General features: G+C 45.2%; 1 long non-coding RNA gene across 1 annotated transcript in view; it reads right to left on the bottom strand.

Moving 5' to 3' along the window:
• Positions 1-16,766, bottom strand: part of LOC101748004 — a 137,703-nt gene extending 120,937 nt beyond the window's left edge. Inside the window, exon 1 of the long non-coding RNA XR_005839867.2 lies at positions 16,723-16,766. This is a non-coding gene — a long non-coding RNA (uncharacterized LOC101748004). The remainder of the gene's footprint in view (positions 1-16,722) is intronic.
• Between the last annotated feature and the right edge of the window lie 160 nt (positions 16,767-16,926).

Consider the following 16,926-nt stretch of genomic DNA (forward strand, 5'->3'; position numbering starts at 1 on the left):
GAACTGAGGCTCCCTTGCAACAGGAGCTCCCTCCTATGAAGAACTATATTCCAATCTGTTCTCTTCTTTTGAATTAAATCTGTGAAGGCTGCTATTCTGCTTTGGGTAGGATTTCTGCTGTTTGATAGCTGCTTCTTCCAGTTGTTTAACAATTTAAATTACAGCCACAGTGTCACATCTTCATTCCACTGGTCAAAGGATTTTACCTCCCACAACGAATTAGAAAATGCACATTAGGAAAAAGCTGGCAGACAGATTACTGTGATTATTTTAGCAGCAGGTATTTAAAGCTCATTGTCGCTAAAGCTCCTCACCAGTGCCCAGATTCCTTGTCACAGTCGTAAGGTCTGCAGTGCCAGGCTGCTGCTCTGACAGACATCTCCGCCAGAGACAGCCCCTGCTTGAGCTGTGAGTGTGACTCAGAACGTGCTAAAGCAGTGCCACGGTGACATAGGCTGTTCATGGGAAGGAAGAGTGACCTGCCATCTGCTCATCCCATATTTTATGGTCTTTAAATTGTGCTGTAATAATTTCCTGGCTGGCATCCTGGAAGGAGAGGCAGGCAGCTTGAGTTCAGGCAGCCAGCAAGGTGAGCAAAGCTTTGAGGCATTAAGGAGGAGAATTATCCAAGTATTAGGTGCTGGAAAGATGTTTTCACTGTATACGTGGCTATGCTGGAGGAAAGAAATCTTCTGGCCTCCAGCCTTCTCCAATATTATTCACTTTGGGCCACCTAATAACAGAAGGTGTCTCTGAAGGAGGACACCTGGGACAGAGTCTGGTCCGGATTCCACTCAGGATAGCTGAGCTGAAGGAACAGAGTGCAACTCCTTGCAGAGGGCGGGGGGGGGGGGGGGAGGGAGAAGGAAAAAAAAAAAAAAAAATCAACCTCTCATCACTCAGTTACTCAGAGTTTCAAAGTATCTTAGCTCCAAAAGTGCAAGTAGTACAAGAAAACACAAGGTAGTTCAGGGCCAGCGTTGATCACAGGACTGTCACAGTGCATCACCCACGTCTGAGGCTCTGAATAATGAAGCTGCACCCCAGGCACAGCCCCAGGGAAAGCACAACACCAGCAGCTGCCTGCGCAGGGAGGTGCGGGAGGTTGAGCCAGAGATGTGGCTACTGAATACAAACAGCAGGTCAGGAAGGCAGCAGGTAGGACAGGGCACCAAGGCCTGATAAGGAACAAGAGGAAGCCTGTTTGCCTCTGCATGAAGCTGTAGTTGATGCACAGATGAGGAACCGTGTGCTCCCGGCAGCTGTCCGCCAGGCAGGAGTTGGCATTCCCAAGGTGGGGGGAAACACTTCTGCAGAAAAAAATAGTGGGGGTCAAAGGCTGAAGTCAGACAGCCCAGACCATAATTTTTGCTCTATTATTTTTTTTCCCTATTGAACAAATTAATAGCAATTATAAAAGCTCAAAAGCCAAAGGTCACATTTTTAAAAAGAGAGAAGAATATAAAAAGTAACCAACTTCCAAGGGAAAACAGTGTTATAAACAGCACAGATAATGTAAGCACTGGAGCAAAGCCTAAGGAAACAGGATGCTGGCAAGAGTCAACTCATTTGGGGTTCCTTTAATTTTTAATTTCCTCTCTTCACTGAAGGTAAATTGTCAGCTATTACGGATGGAAAATATATTTTGTTTGCTTATCAAGTCAGAGGGAAAGAAGGCTTCACGAGGCATTTATCCAGCAGCACATAAGCACTACAGAATTAGTGGTCCTCATATTTTGGCCTCTTGGTTATGCAAGGCCTTTGACCCTATGTTGTGGCATGTCCCAAACCCACTGTGACAAGAACAGCATTTGCTTTTTCCCCCCCAGTGTAGACATTTTCTGCCTGCCAGAAACTTGGGTTGCAAGTCCACCACTTCATCGCAGCTTCCCATGCAGTCAGCACTAAGTTCTTCTCTTTTAGAATTGTAATGCCAACTCTAAACCAGAAAATCTTCTGACAAGGACTCCAAGCAGCACCACACAATGGTGCAAAGGCTTTTAAACATGTTTGAGGACCCACACAACCCAGTTCACTAGACTTGATGGCAGAACTACTAACACTGAAACCAAGCGTGACAATTTACTGCACCCAGGGGACTCAGAGATGTAAATAACACAACAGTTTAAACAAAGACATTTAAAACCATTTATCAATAACTTGCATGCCTGCAGGCTCCTTTCCACCAAACACTAAGTACTGATTCAAACTGAAGCCTACCTCCTATGCCATGAGAAAATACCCTCTCCAAACCTTGAAGGCTGTCTGGAGGACTTCCTTTTTTTTTCCCCAGAAAACTGATGTCTTCTCATTGAGCAGATTGGACACTTAATATGATTCCATACTGTGCTGAATCTAATCTCCTGAAAAACTCAATTAGGAGGAAAACCAACAAGCACTATTTCATTAGGGGAAAAGGAGAAGAGCACAGAGAAAGTGACATTTAGACTCAATTTTAGAACAGCTTGGATATTTTGTGAGGACAGATCAAAGTTTGTGTTCTAACAGTAGTATGGACAACAGGCACTGTTTTTTCCCCTATCGTACTTAGATTTTACATCAATCTGCAACTGAATTTGATGCAGAAAGCACACAGGTTTCAGTCCTCTTCATTCACAGCCCCACTTCTGGACTCGTGGAGTCCTTCACACGAAAGGCTTTGCTGCTCAGCAGTAGCCCACCCAGCAGCCTGTTCCCCCCGACACTTGTTTAAGCCCAACCTGGAGCCATTGCAGAGGAGGGATGTGAGCACAGTACTTCGTGCCCTCTCAGCACTGTATTTGTCTCCCTTCCAGATGTGTAACCTCTGTTCTCCAAATTGTATTCTTACTAAAAGAGGTAAACACGATAAGAAAACCTTCCTTTTTATTTATTTCTCTGTCAACATCAATCACAGATATCCCTCAACAATTGGAAAACATGCACCAGCAGAGCATGCCCCCGCTGCTCCTCCCAGGGTATGTGCACCATCTTATTAGAAACAAAAAAAGGATTTCTTATCACTATTTGGCCACAAGTAAGACTCCAGTTGAGTCTATTAAATAATATCAGATAATGACACACCTACTTCACATATTCCAGCTATTCAAGGGACAAAATATTTAATCAGAAATACATTCAGTAAAGTTACATTACTAAAATAGCAGATTTTTTCTGGTATCTATTTCAAATGAAAGAAACCGTTCTTCAGACCTCAGCGTCAGTTGCAGTTCTTTTGTAACTATTTAAAATACCAATTCAGTATCTCACACCCACTGTATATTTTCAATAAGGCTTCACGTGCTGAGACAAAACTACATACTATGATATCTCGTGGCCAAAGACCACAGCAAGGAACCTCAAGTCTCCCAAACCCATGTTGTACCATGTGTGCTTCCATAGTACTGCAAGAGGCCAGTCCATCCTGGCTTGTTTCTCCTCCCTTGCTTTTTTTTGTACATTCTAGGTTTCTTTTGTAAGCCAGATTTTTGAGTTGCACTGATGTAGAAGAATAAAGAGGAAAATCATTCCAGTGTCACCTCAGAGTAGGACTGCAATGAGAAGGGAGTCAGGCCCAAAGACTTTCATAAGTAAAAGGCTCTGTTTGAATGCCCCGAAGCAGACCCTAATACGCAAAGGAAGCTCCCTGTCAGCATCAGCTTCTCCATTAGAGGCACCAGTGCAGGGCTGGACCACTACAGGTGCCACCTCCCTTTACTGTCATGCAGCTCTCCCAGCCAGCAGTAAGAGTGCTGGCACATGGATAGCTCCTGTTTAGGTGAGACTAATTTCAGGCAAATTAAGAAAAACACGGAGTGAAATCTCACAGGTTATCATAGCTAGGATAACTCTTTACCTTTCCTTGCCAGAAATGTCAACACAAAGAGGGTGAGCAATGAGCTCAGGAGAGCTGCTGGTATTTGCCAGTTGGCTGCATCAAACTTTGTACAAGATGTGACAGCAGACACACTGCTCTGCCTCCCATCCACCAGCTTTGCCTTCCTGTCACAAGTAAAAATTAATACTGTTTTTAAAAACACAAGTATTTACTTATGTTTCTTCCTTTTTTGAAATCCGTACAAAGAAACTGCATGCAGTTCTCCCTGTCTCCAACTCCCAGATTCAAGGAAAACAGAAGTGAACAACACCCCAACATGAGAGGTATTTGGTCACTGCAACATAGAGATCACCCACCTTGAGCCTGAGAGGCATTAAAAATGAAAGAAAAGACAACAAGGGATGGTAGGCAGTAACAGCCACAGGCAGGCCTTCCCTGTAAGATGCAGGAGCTCCAGGAGCATGATTCTCACCACAGCATGTTGCTGCAGAACAGAAAGCAAGGCAGCCCCTTCTCCATCCCCCTGCACTGAGCCCTCCCACAGACTGAGGCCATATCCTAAATGACACACAAGCCCCACATCTTGTATCCTTCTCAGGGCAGCCAAGTGTGCTCCCATTTAATGAGCAAGTCATTGTGTTAGACCCAATTGTTTGAATTAATCCATTATTCCTGCATTTATTAATTTAGACACTTCAGCAATAAAGGAAATTTACAGCTGGATGTACCATGGTTTCTTTCTGCTTGTATTTACAGAACATGCTATGGTGCACTGCTGTCTTCCCAATAAATCATACAAACTGCTGCTGTCTCTCACGTATTCCAATATATTAAATGCAACAGTCTCTTTTATATTCTTTAGCACAGAGGAGTATCTCACATTGGCCACGGAGATTGCTCCAAACATCACTGAAAGTCAGCAATCAAAAACCTCCAAAGCACTGGATGTCACTGATAATATTACAGTGCATGGACAGATAAACTGACATCAAGCTCAGCACCTACTCCAGAAGTTGGAGGAAAAGCGTTACTTGGAGAGCAGAAGCCTGTGCAGGATGGTGAGTGTACAGCAAAGGGATTCCTGGAGCTCTACCCATGATCACTATTAAGACACAAATCCTTATTTTACAGCAATGCTAGCTAATTTTCTAGGAACCATCCCCTTGGCAATGAGGCTATCAGATATGCAGAAGTAGCTATCTTCTGTAAACCCACACTGCAATTTGAGCATATTGGAGTCACCATCATACATGCCAGAAAAGCACAGTGCTGACCTGCAAATCACATTGCTTCAGTGCCATGGCACAGCTCTCCCTGTCCCTTACAAATACCGAGGTGACCTTCACAAAGTCAGAAGCAGAATGTCACACCCAACTGGGCACTGTCAGAGGTCATCCTGCACAGAGGAAGATGTCTGCAGAGCTGATGCTGAGTGCTGTGCTTGACTCTGTCCCTGAGCAGAGGTGGTCAGCTACATGGAGAGGTTTGTGCCTCCCACCAGGAAGCCCAGCTAAAGCGTGGTGACCCCAGCCTGATCACCAGGCAGAAACCAAGGGAACAAAAGATCTGCCCTGGAGAGAAGCAAAGTGCAACCACCAGCACACCTTCCAGAGCTGTACCTGCACTGTGCGCAGGCCCCCAGCTCCCAGGGTCTGACACTGCCATCTGCTGACTCCTAGTTCAGCAGTTCACAGTGCACCACCCGAACAGCGAGCCAAGGTTAATTTTAATGCTTCACAAGTGAAACAGTGGAGATATAAGCTGTCACTGAGCTAAAGACATCTGAGAAGCAAGAAACCTTCTGGGTTTCACTAACCGTTGTTCCTGTTCCGCTCCAGATTTAGCCACCATTACACAGGCACGACACGAATCAGTCAACAAAGATCAGCCATGGGAACAAGCTGATAGGCACAAGTATGCCAGAATGCTTTTAAAAGCCATGATAACGTGTGATACTCCTAGCTTATTTTAATTAACACGTGCAGAATGAACTAATTGTTGATGCCAGTGCAGTTGGTCTGGGAGCTGCACTTAAGCTGGAAGGACAGCCAAGAATTTGACAAAGTGCATGTTGTTGCGTATGCTACCAAGTTGGTTGTGGCAGGGGCTGGGGGATAATCAGGCCACAGACTGGAAAATGAGTAACAGTCAGAACACCAGTGCTCCCATCTTCATTAGCCAGTGCTCACTTTTGTCTTAACAGCTCATAGCAACCTAGCGCAGGCAACTTCACTGGGGTCACATGCAACTCTTCCTAATGAGGAAAAGAACAGTGTTTAAAATGAGATTTAGAGCACAGAGGATAAAGTGCTTCAGCCAGCTTTTATACCAAGTCAAGCAGCAAACCCACCACAGCCAGAAAGCAACAGAATGCAATAAAGCAAGAATTGGCATCTGGTTTTTGCATCCTGTGCAGTTTCCAAATCCCGAGAGCAGAGGAATGCAGATCGCGATAGCTGACAGCTGCCTGCAAGCAGGAGGATTTGTGACTGCAGCAATGACGGAAAGGGCTGCCAGTGTCACACCACCAAGCCCAGCCCTTTGCAGTCACTGGCACAGGCAGAGATGTTTCCTGCTATGCTCTTGTTCATTTTTTCAGCTGCTGTAATATTTACCAGCTGGAGAGGCTGGGTGATGATTTGGCCAAGGAGAGCTCTGCCATCAGACCCTTCCAGCACCTCCAGACCTGGGCTACGTGGCAGGCTGTTCTGCCCACCCACCACCAGCTCCTGGCTCTGGGCTGCCCCACGCCTCAGCTCCTGCTCACACAGCATGTTTCATCCTCTTCCCTCTTCCTCCTCGGTCCAAGGGCTGTCCCTATTCTTTCTCGGATTTCCTCCCACTCATTATCTGGGAGTTTTAAAGGAATGTATTTACACCCTCCCCCAAACCCAGCACACAGCCTTTCCTCATACAGATACCTCCTCCCCTTTGCAAATACCCACCTGAAAGCAAGGTTTAACCCATCCACCTACAACACCTTGGGCTCAATCCCTCAAGAAAATGAGAACTCTGATCACAACTAAACATCTCAGTGTTAAAGCACAGATCCAAAGCAAATTTTCAGCCATGTCTTCTTCTACTCACATTTCACCTTAAATGGGGAACCTCTCTCTGGACATCGTCCACTCAAGAAACTAAGAAATTATGAATTCTCCCCATGCATTGTGAGCTGCTTGTTCTAGTCTGACCAGGAATTATTTAGGCAAGAAACTCACAAACAATTTGTTGCAATGAATCATTTGAGAATTTAGCAATCTGCACACAGGCCATTTTTCAGACAGAACAAAGGAGGAATTCATCCAATAACTTAATTGCAAATTAATTTCTCATGTGTGACAGAAGGACTTTCCACTGAGCTGTACCTCCTATGCAGAGATCCCAGAGTGCCTTCACACAGCAATGCAGCAGTACAGCTATGCTGGGAGAGGAGAAAATTGCTCTGCTGTAGAAACTCAGAACAATGAATCCAAGTTAGATGCTAAAAAAAGCAACTAAAATAGCCTAAGTGATGAGTGACTGGAAATTGTGACTCTCAGACAATGACAGCTCAGTAGATGCGTGGAATTTTTTTGTTGTTGTTCTGAGATGGGGCAAAGAAAAAGAGATTTTGCCCTTTCCCAGTTCAACTCAAGAAACTGGGTTGAGACTTCTACATTTTGACACATAAGAGCAAGCAAACAAAAACTATGAGGAGTTTTGTCTGTTGCCCTGAATTCTTCATTATAGAATTAAATAGACTTGTAAACTATTTTAAATGGAGACGTAGAATCCTATTTCTGCAGTTTCAGATGGTCCCAAACAAAACTCGGTCTCAGAGCCTTGCAAAAACCAGCACTCTCCCATCACCTCTTGTTCTGCAGAAACATTGAGCTCTTGAGCTCTGATCCCAAGGAAACCCCGACCTTTCTCACTCCTCATCTGCATATCGTGTCTGTGCCCCAGAGTACAGAAGGGTACTGTAAAGGGCACTGATATCTTCAAACCCGACCTATTCTTCTCTTGTCTCCTCTTCTCACAGCCCACAGGGCATTTTTCCTGCTATTTTACATTGTGGCTTCAGTCATTTAATGCAGTGCAGCAAAAGAATCAGAGGAAATTAATAATGGATAGGTTCAATTGTCTTTGTCCCAAAAAGAGACAGAGCTTCAGCTTTCTTTATTTAATAATGGGACACTCTACTGGGGGCATTTCCCTGGAAGGGTGTCTTAAAGCACCAGCAGCACAACCTCCTCTTATGCCCACTTCCCAACTGCATTGTCCCCTCTCCTTTTCTCATCAACTGAAGTACTCAGGGGTTGCAGACTTCCCAGTCTGCCTAACATGTTACCCCCTGTATGTGACCCCCTCCCCACCAGCTATGTATCACACATTGCACATGTAATTAACTTTATGCTGCCCAGAGCAGAGTTGATGTTACTGTGCAGACTTAATAGGCTAATTAAGTCCAAAGTTCATAAGATCAAATTGTGGATCAACCTTTGTAACTTAAGCCTTATAGTGCGAGAATTTACAAAATAAGTGCAGATATGAAGCAAAGAGGAATTTACAAGCTTCTGTACAACTTCCCTGCAAGGACACCTTGTTCACAAACCTCCTTTATTTCAGGCAGGAGAACATGAGAGATTGTTCTCTCATGTACAAAGCAGCATCCTCAGTGTTCCCAGGTCACCTGGGGTGATCAGCCCTGAAAACAGCCACAGTGCACAGGACCCAGCCCCAAGGACATTGCTCCCAGCTGAGGGCCAGGCAGGCAGTTGAGGAGCACCAGGAAAACCACCTCTAGAAAACCTTCACTAGCTTCAGATAAGCTTTGCTCTTAAAAAGTTACCTTTTCCAGTTGCAAATACTCCCCCCATCTTTTGCTTCCCTTCTCATCTTACTTTTTCAGAGGCAAAACAAAACTTGCAAAGATGTTGGGATGACACTGGTGTGCCTCAACATATCCTCAGGGCTGGAAGAGGGGTAGGAGGGTGGTGGGATGCAGCACCATGGCAGAGTGAGACCAGTGTGGGGCCAAGGAGGAGGGGGATGAGCACAGGGCAGCGCGACAGCCCCAGGTGAGGAACAACCCATGTCCATGGGCCACTGCTCTAAAGCCTGACATTTTAGACAACAACATACCCTGTTTACCTACTGCTCTGCCCCATCAGCCATGGATGGGGCACAAACGGACACCCTGCCCAGGCACCAAGCCCACCCACAAAATAAAACAAATAAGACAAATAAAACTTTCTTCTCATGCAACCACATAAAACAGGAAGTTGGAAGGCCTCCAGTCCAACCAGATCAGGCTGCTTGGCGTCCCCTGCACTCCAGTTGTGAACATCTCCAAGGAAAGAGATGCCATGGCCTCTCTGCACCACTCCATGATCTTGGTTTTACCTCACGCCAAGGGAAAATTTCACTGGTGGAAGCATGTAGTCTGACAAGCAAACCAAGAGAGGGGGGCAGGTGGGCTCTGAGCACCTCTGTGCAGGTGGCACTCTCACCCAGTTTGGCAGCGAGCTGGGTAGAGGATTCAACATGCTGCAAACACTGAATGTAGCCTTAGTCCAAGGAAAGCAGGTCATCCCAACACCTGCAGGTATCATCTTTTAGAGTGCTGTCTGCCAAGCTTTCTGCTCCTCCTGCCCTGCAGAATATATAACTTGGTATGCAGAATGTCCACAGCCACCAGCAGCACGCAACAAGTTTCCCGTGGTCAGAAGAGTTCTACGCATATGGGCATGCACTACCCAGCCCAAGGCATTTCAGCTGAGCAATTAACCCTCAGGAAGGGTTTTGCTCTTTTCAGCAGAGTCAAGGTTAAATGTCAGCAGACATGCCTTGTTTTCTGGGCTAGCCAGGACTGATGGCTGCACTTTACTATGATACAAGCAGCGCTGTGTGAAGGTACAGGTTACGACAGCTGTCAGTTATAACAACCAAAAATAGCTATTTACAACTTCACTGAAGTCTCAGACAAAGAGAGACCTTAAAAATAGAGTTACAGCTGAGTCTGCCTTCAAATAGAGGCTGTACAAGACAAGAATATAACAACTGTGCTCACAGCTACATTTGTGCTATAAGCTGTTGGTCAGCAGCAATACAAGCCAGACCTGATATAACTTCATTTCTAGTTTTGAGATATGTTTTTATTTTTGCTTGCTTGCGTGGAGAAAGAGGTTTGTTCTTCCTCTGTGTTGCTGAGGACTACTCACTATCTGACATGAGAAAGCAAGTAGTAAGTGGATGCAGTCAATGTTAACATGGATTCACTAAGGAGAATCATGCTTGACCAACCTGGTAGCCTTCTGTGGTGTCATGACCAGCTGAATAGATGAGCACAGAGCAGTGGATATTGCATCCTCCTTCAGCAAGGCTTTTGATACTGTCTCCCATAACATCCTTGTAGGTAAGCTTAGGAATTGTGTGATAGAGGAGCTGACAGTGAGGTGGACTGAAGTGGCTGACTGGTGGAGCTCAGAGGGCTGTGATCAGTAGCACAGAGCCTATTTGGATGCACCCTCAGCGAGTTGGTTGATACTACAAAGCCAGAAGGAGTGGCTGACACACCAGAATGCTGTGCCACCATTCAGTGAGACCCAGACAGGTTGGAGAGTTGGGCAGAGCAGAACCTTATGAGGTTCAACAAGGACAAGTGCAGAATCCTACACCTGGGCAGGAGTCAAGAGGACAGGGGCAATGAGGGCCAAAACGCATATTAGTATCCCCTGCCTAGTCTAAATCTAATTAAAACTCTAAGATCTCCAACGTCAGACATAAAATGAAGCTTGCATGGAAATTTATTCATCTAAAATACATCTTTATATTTAGCTTACTTTAAAAAATACTTAACTAGCATATCGCATCAAAGGATCATTATGTTTTTAGCAAAGTCAAAACTTCAGAAGAGAATGTTCTGTTGTTTTAATCACCTCCACTGGTTCTAAGTTCCATGGTACAAACAAAACATATTTTAATTGTGCCACATAAATTAACTCCACACACAAAAGAGAAATCAAGTACTTTAATTAAGGTTTGTGTGGTAGAAGTATCCTCATCTAGACTGGCTCAAAGGAAAGTACTTTCAAGACTTTGAAAATCATTTTCATTACCTCCGCATGGGCAGAATGTCTTTGAAACAGGCCTTTTGGGAGACAACGTGCTGCTCCAATGACTCAGGACACCCTCTGCACTTGGCAGAAGCAGTGAGCCTTTGAGTCTCGCTTCCCCTTGGCTCCTCCACACCTGGATGGCCACTCACTCAGCCTCCAGCCCTTCTCTCCACTGTGCTTCCCACTGTGATCAGCCCTGCATACCTCCCCTACCTCTCACTGCACTCACTCATAGCCAAAGCCTGCTGATGCACACCAGGGAGGAATATTGATGTCCTTATCTCCTCGTGGTTGGGGGAGGGGGAGACCACAGCACAACGCACTGAGTATCTTCCTAAGGATGCTGCAGCTGTCTTCATCTACACCCAGCTCCTCTCTCAGCCCCTCATCCACACATACATCAGAACTGATCTTCTGTGGAGGCATCTAAGAAGTTCACTTACTAATTTGTCACTAATCCTACTGGAACTCAGTTTTTGTCCCAACAAAGCTCCCACATTGTCTTTAACCTTGGCTTATATTCTTACACTGTCATCACCTAATATTCTCAGCTCAGAAATAAACCCAGGGGTTTTCTGATGAGCTACCACTGGACTTTCTTAGAAACAAAGCACAGATGCCATTTGTAGCCTAAGATATTCCACAGATTGCAAAAAAACCCTCAAATTCAGCCCCAATCTAGATCTCAGAACTGCTGCTCTGGAAAGGTGTTCACAGTGGCTGCTTAAAAGCAAAGTAAGCTCCAGTTGTCACACAATCAGCACAGCCAGCTGAATTAGAGAAGTATATTTATGTGCCTAACAAGTTTGAATCTGCAGGAAAACCTACTGGGAGTGATTTGAAAAGACTAATGAGACTTTTCCCATCACCAGTCAGGTATATTCTGCTTTAAAGGTTTATGAGCATGTCATTTAGTTTCACTACAGCTTTTGCAAAATCATTAATGAACTTGCAAAAACAATTAGAGAGATAAAAGGGCAAGAAATGCATGTGTTAGCTTGAAACCTGCAATAATACGGAATAGGTGAAGCAGAGAAGAACACACTGCTTTGAAAGCATCAGACAAGATCCTGATGTTTTATGCCTGTTAATATTATCCTCCCTATTTTTGCTCCTGCTAATCCTAACGTGGAAAAATATCTTTGTAGAACACAATCCTGGAGTCTCTGTTGCCTATTGAAACAAGAAGGATGGCAGAACAACCTTACCAGAGTAAACAGAAGATGTGAATGTCAGGCCATGTGAAATGCACCTCATATCTGCATAAACTGAATGGAAAAGGCATGAACACTGTACAGACTGGGTCTGAATTTGATCCTTGGAAGGTACCTTTGAAAAACTCCCAGCCAAATCAGCTCCACATGGCAGAAGAAAAGTGAACGTTCAAGAGGAGAAAGTACCCAGAATCACAGAAGTCTTTTCTTTCTTTGGGTGCTCACGGGCTGTTTTGGCTCTGAGAATCACTACAACCCACAACCACTGAACACACTTTTTTTTTTCCTTGGAAAGGCATTTTCTCCTAAAATGACAGGTGGGAATGGACACCAAGTAAGTACATCTCTAACCCTGTTGTTCTTTATGATGACACATTCCCACTCAACAAGCAAAGCCAGCTCCCCAGCAGCACAAGTCGCCCATTGCTTCAGGGACCAGTCTGCATATAACACAGCCCTGAGCACCAGCCCATCCTTGTGGGGCAGAGAGCTTACTGGGCAGCAGCAAAGGGCTTCCTGGAGTGGATGGAGGCACAGGACTGAACTGCAAGGTCATGCCAGATGCATAGCGAGGGCCCATGCTGCACAGGGGCTGCCAATCTCACTCCAGCCATCAAGCTGCTCCCTCATGGACTTCCAGCTGCTTGGCAGCCCTCAGCCTGCCTCTTCCAGCAGAGCAGGAGACAGCTCAGTGCCTGTGCTCCACCCAGCAGCGTACACCTCTTTATTTGCATCCATCTCCATTATGAAGGAGCTGCTGATTAGTTTTAGAGAGGCTGTGCTGAGGGCAAAAGAGAAAGCAATGACCAACTTGCTTACCTCATACACTTTTCTCCTCTGCAATACTGTGCTCTTAGCCCTGTGCAATTGGGTACCATTCACTGTACTTACATGCAAGTGATTTCTCTAGTTTCTCTGACCAGTTTTCTAAAGCTCTCAGACAAACAAGCACTGATTTAGAAAATGGAGACTGCAAACTTTTTGTTTTTAAACCTTGGAAATATGCAGGTTTGATCAGCTATATGGCAAAAATATAGCTAATACAGGTCAAAACCTGGTGTCAGTCCTGGATTATTTACAGGCTAAATTTCAGCATTAAATGCAATAGAAACTTGCTGCCTCTAGGAAAGTCTGAAAACAAGTCCCTTCTCTTCTGCACATTAATGACCTGTAACTGGCAAATGGTATCACAATAGTCTGTCCCATTGCAGCCTGATGAGTTAGGTAATGTCTGGAAAGCATTTGGACCTCCAAAAGGGGAACATTTTCTGTGCGGTTTCACTTGTTATGTAACTAAGGCACATTTAGAAATAGAGCTTGGCTGCCTCAGTCATGCCATCACTTATATGTGATTTAACCTACGTGCTGGGCTCTCTCTTCTAGTAGCTATGGATAGTTCCAGTTTGGACCCAGAATGCCAAAGTCTGGGACAAATACAGAGAGCTCCTGGCTGTGAGTCAGGCCATCCTGAAGAAAAGAAACGCATACAAATGGCTCAGAGTCAGCTCACATAGAGGAAAAAAAGCAGGATGTCTGCCATCCGCTACACCCACACTAACTGGATTGGACTGAGCAGGACTGGTCCACGGCCCAGAAAAAGTACTAGAAATCTTGGCAATGACTTCAGTCGATTTGAACCACGCTCAGCGACTCGCAGGTTTTAGCTGGTACGAAACGCTAGCTGGAGCCTTCTGCTTCCAGGAACAGCTGCATTGTGCCTTCTGCTGCAGCAACCGTCATCTTGCACAGACTGCCCTCTGCATACCAGCAGAGACTGCAAACGCCTGCTGTCACTCCATAAATCTGTTTGCTCCGGTATTTGCTCCACTGTATCAGAATTTGGTCCAGCCCCTGTGCTTAGCAGGGAAAATTGCATTTAAAGGTTCTACAGAACAGTCATTCCTCCTTTCCACAACATGTTCCAGTCTTAATTGCTTTGTTTGGATTCTCCTCTCATCTCTCAAACCTTTCTGATGGGAATAAAACACACAGTAGATGACAACTTTCAAGTCATTTTCATGTCATGTCTGATAGCTGCTGTAAGAAGGTTACTGATACTGCTATTAATTCTTTAATTTCAATTTTCCCTATACGTTCCTGCCCCCAGCAAACCCTCAACATGAAATTATTTCTGAACTGTTTCCAGTCTGTTCCTGATGTTGCTCTCAGACTGATCTGAAGACAGATAATACAGCTGTCATTTCTCAAGGCTCCCCTGCCATGCTTTGATAAAACCCAAATCGTGGCTTTGATGGTGCCAGATTTTACAAGCCTATTAAGCTGTCTCTGCCAAGTGATGGTTTTCTCTTTACAAGCTGTGGGCTGACACAAGGTTTCCAGGCTCCACAACGTTTAACATCCCATCTTCACCCAACTGCCTGCACTTTTTTTTTTCCCCAATCTGACTGCCCATTATTCCAGCAGATTCAGCATAGCCACAAGGAGCAATTACCTTATTTGTCCACAAACAGGATGATGATGAGAAATATTTGCATTTAAATAGGAAAACAAACCCTATTAGTGAAGATACCCTGCATTCCCATTCTGATTTCTGCTCCTATTCCCTCCCTTGTTTTTTCTCCTCTGACGTAGCTCCATTCACCAAAGCATTCAGCACTTTGTTTGGTCTCTCCTAAATGTGATAAATTAGAAATTCAACCCATGTCCAAACACTACATGAAAACCCCACCAGCTTCAGTGAGCCTCAGCCACACGCAGCCAGGAGGGAATGGGATGAATGAGCTGTTCTTCATTCCAGCAGACACAGCATTCCAGTCAGACACTTGCTATTCTGATGTGCAAACTAGGTCTTGTGGGTGGTAGCTATCCTTCTCCAGTCCTCCCAGATTTTGCTCATGTGTGTCACGCTGCACAGGTGAGCAGACATTAATCTTTAATTAAACAGTGACTCACTTTCTGAGTTGCCCACCTGAGTTTTCACGGGATTAACCAACTCTTGTGTTAAGTAGTCAAATAATAGAGTTCAGTGTGAAAGAAATATTCCTCACAAACAGCAATGGCTCTTCTGGCCAACAGCACAGCCTGCCTACAGCAGATGGTGGCTCTGAATCACAGTCAGCAGCTTCTCTCTGTAACTGCTCTCACACCTAGAACGAGCCATCTCCGTGGTACCCAACGCCTTCACGGTGGGTATCAGACCCAGCTTCCCCTCCACATTCCCATCCCCACCTTCCATACTGATAGTACCAAATCCCAACAAAATGAGTGATCCCAACACAAGCAGTTCCTGTCTCCCCACCCTGCTGAAGCCTAGCCAAGCCTGAAGATAGCTAGAAATTTTCTCATGTTGACAAAAGACAATTAAGTTGCAAGCAAATGGTTTTGAAACAGAGGTCAGAGGGAGAATGTTAATTCTGTGAGTGCTAATGACATGTAGGCAAGTGACCTGGTAGCAAACAGCAACCTGGCAAACTGTGCCAATGCCTGCTCACAGACCCAGCTGCACTGTGAGCACATTGCTGCAAGGCTACAGATTTGGGAACCAGAGAAATAGTTACATTTACAAGACAGAAAACAATGATTCACAGAAGCAATGATCATGGAAAACAATTCTTACTTAAGCTCTGAGGTACTGATGCCAGTCTCACATGGCTGATAGTTGGACAGCACAAGAACAACCTCAGTTATGTACAAAGACCTGAGAAGTCCCCAGGAGAACTGCTCCCAGAGCAAAGAGCCAGCTTTCTGAGTGCAAGACGACACAGAAACGAGCTTAAACAAATGCCAAAAAAAAACAGGGCCTGAAGAACAATTCCTGCAGAGACAGACGTAAGAGTCTGATGTGTCTGAATAAAACAAAGGGACAACTCAATTGATACTCACAGGTACTCACACATGGAAGAGATAGCCAAGAGTAAGTCTCATCAAAACAGGACCCAATGGGCAAAAACTGAAGTCACATACACTCAGGCTTGAAATAAGAACTTGTTTACCAGAAGTGAGAGTAATTAAACCACTGAAATAGCTTCCCTGGGGAAATGGCAGGCTTCCCCACCAGGAAGTATATCACTGCTGGGTAATATACTTTAATCTTCTTAATCTGTCCCTGCACCCAAGCATGTCAAACAGACATATTGCAGTAGTCCCCTCCCACACGGCCTGCCTCGATGCTAAAGGCCTTTGGCTTACATCTGTCCTGCAGGAAACCAAGAGCCTAAAGCCAAGGAGAGCTCCGTCCCATGCCAAGGGTTGGCCCTCACTCCCCTGGCAGGCTCTATGGAAACCTGGGGACCTCCAGACCACGCCAGGCTCAGAGCTCCCGAGCAATTTCTATCTCCACACAGGGAGTCTTGGCTCAGCCATCCAACAGTTCTTCTGCGTTTCAAAGTTTTCCAGTCTTTCCCCAGCCCCCATAATTCCTTCTCCCAGCAAAGTCTAAGTTTATATGCAGAAACTGAACCTAATTATTTTAATCACATTCTAGTCCAAAAAGGAATGATAGCTGTAATGCTATAACATGATGGAAAGCGCAGCAGTGACAGCATAGTAGCAAAGTCCTGGGCTGCAGCAAGGATATGCTCAGTGCAGCAGCTCTAGAGACAGAAACAAAGGAAAAAAAAAATCTGCTTACCTTCAGAAGGCCTCACGTACAGATGGATCTCCAGCAAGATACCCTTACCTCCACTGCCAAGCCTTAAACGAGGGCTGGGAAGGGGTGGATCCTGGCTCCACCCTTTCCAGTCACTCAGGTACATTGCATGCACCTGAACTCCCCTGGCTTGGCCCTGCATTCCCACTGGGTGCTCAATCACTGCTTCAAGCTGTGACTCAGCAT

This window comes from Gallus gallus, chromosome 14 (assembly GCF_016699485.2).
Source record: "Gallus gallus isolate bGalGal1 chromosome 14, bGalGal1.mat.broiler.GRCg7b, whole genome shotgun sequence".
NCBI classification, from domain to species: domain Eukaryota; kingdom Metazoa; phylum Chordata; class Aves; order Galliformes; family Phasianidae; genus Gallus; species Gallus gallus.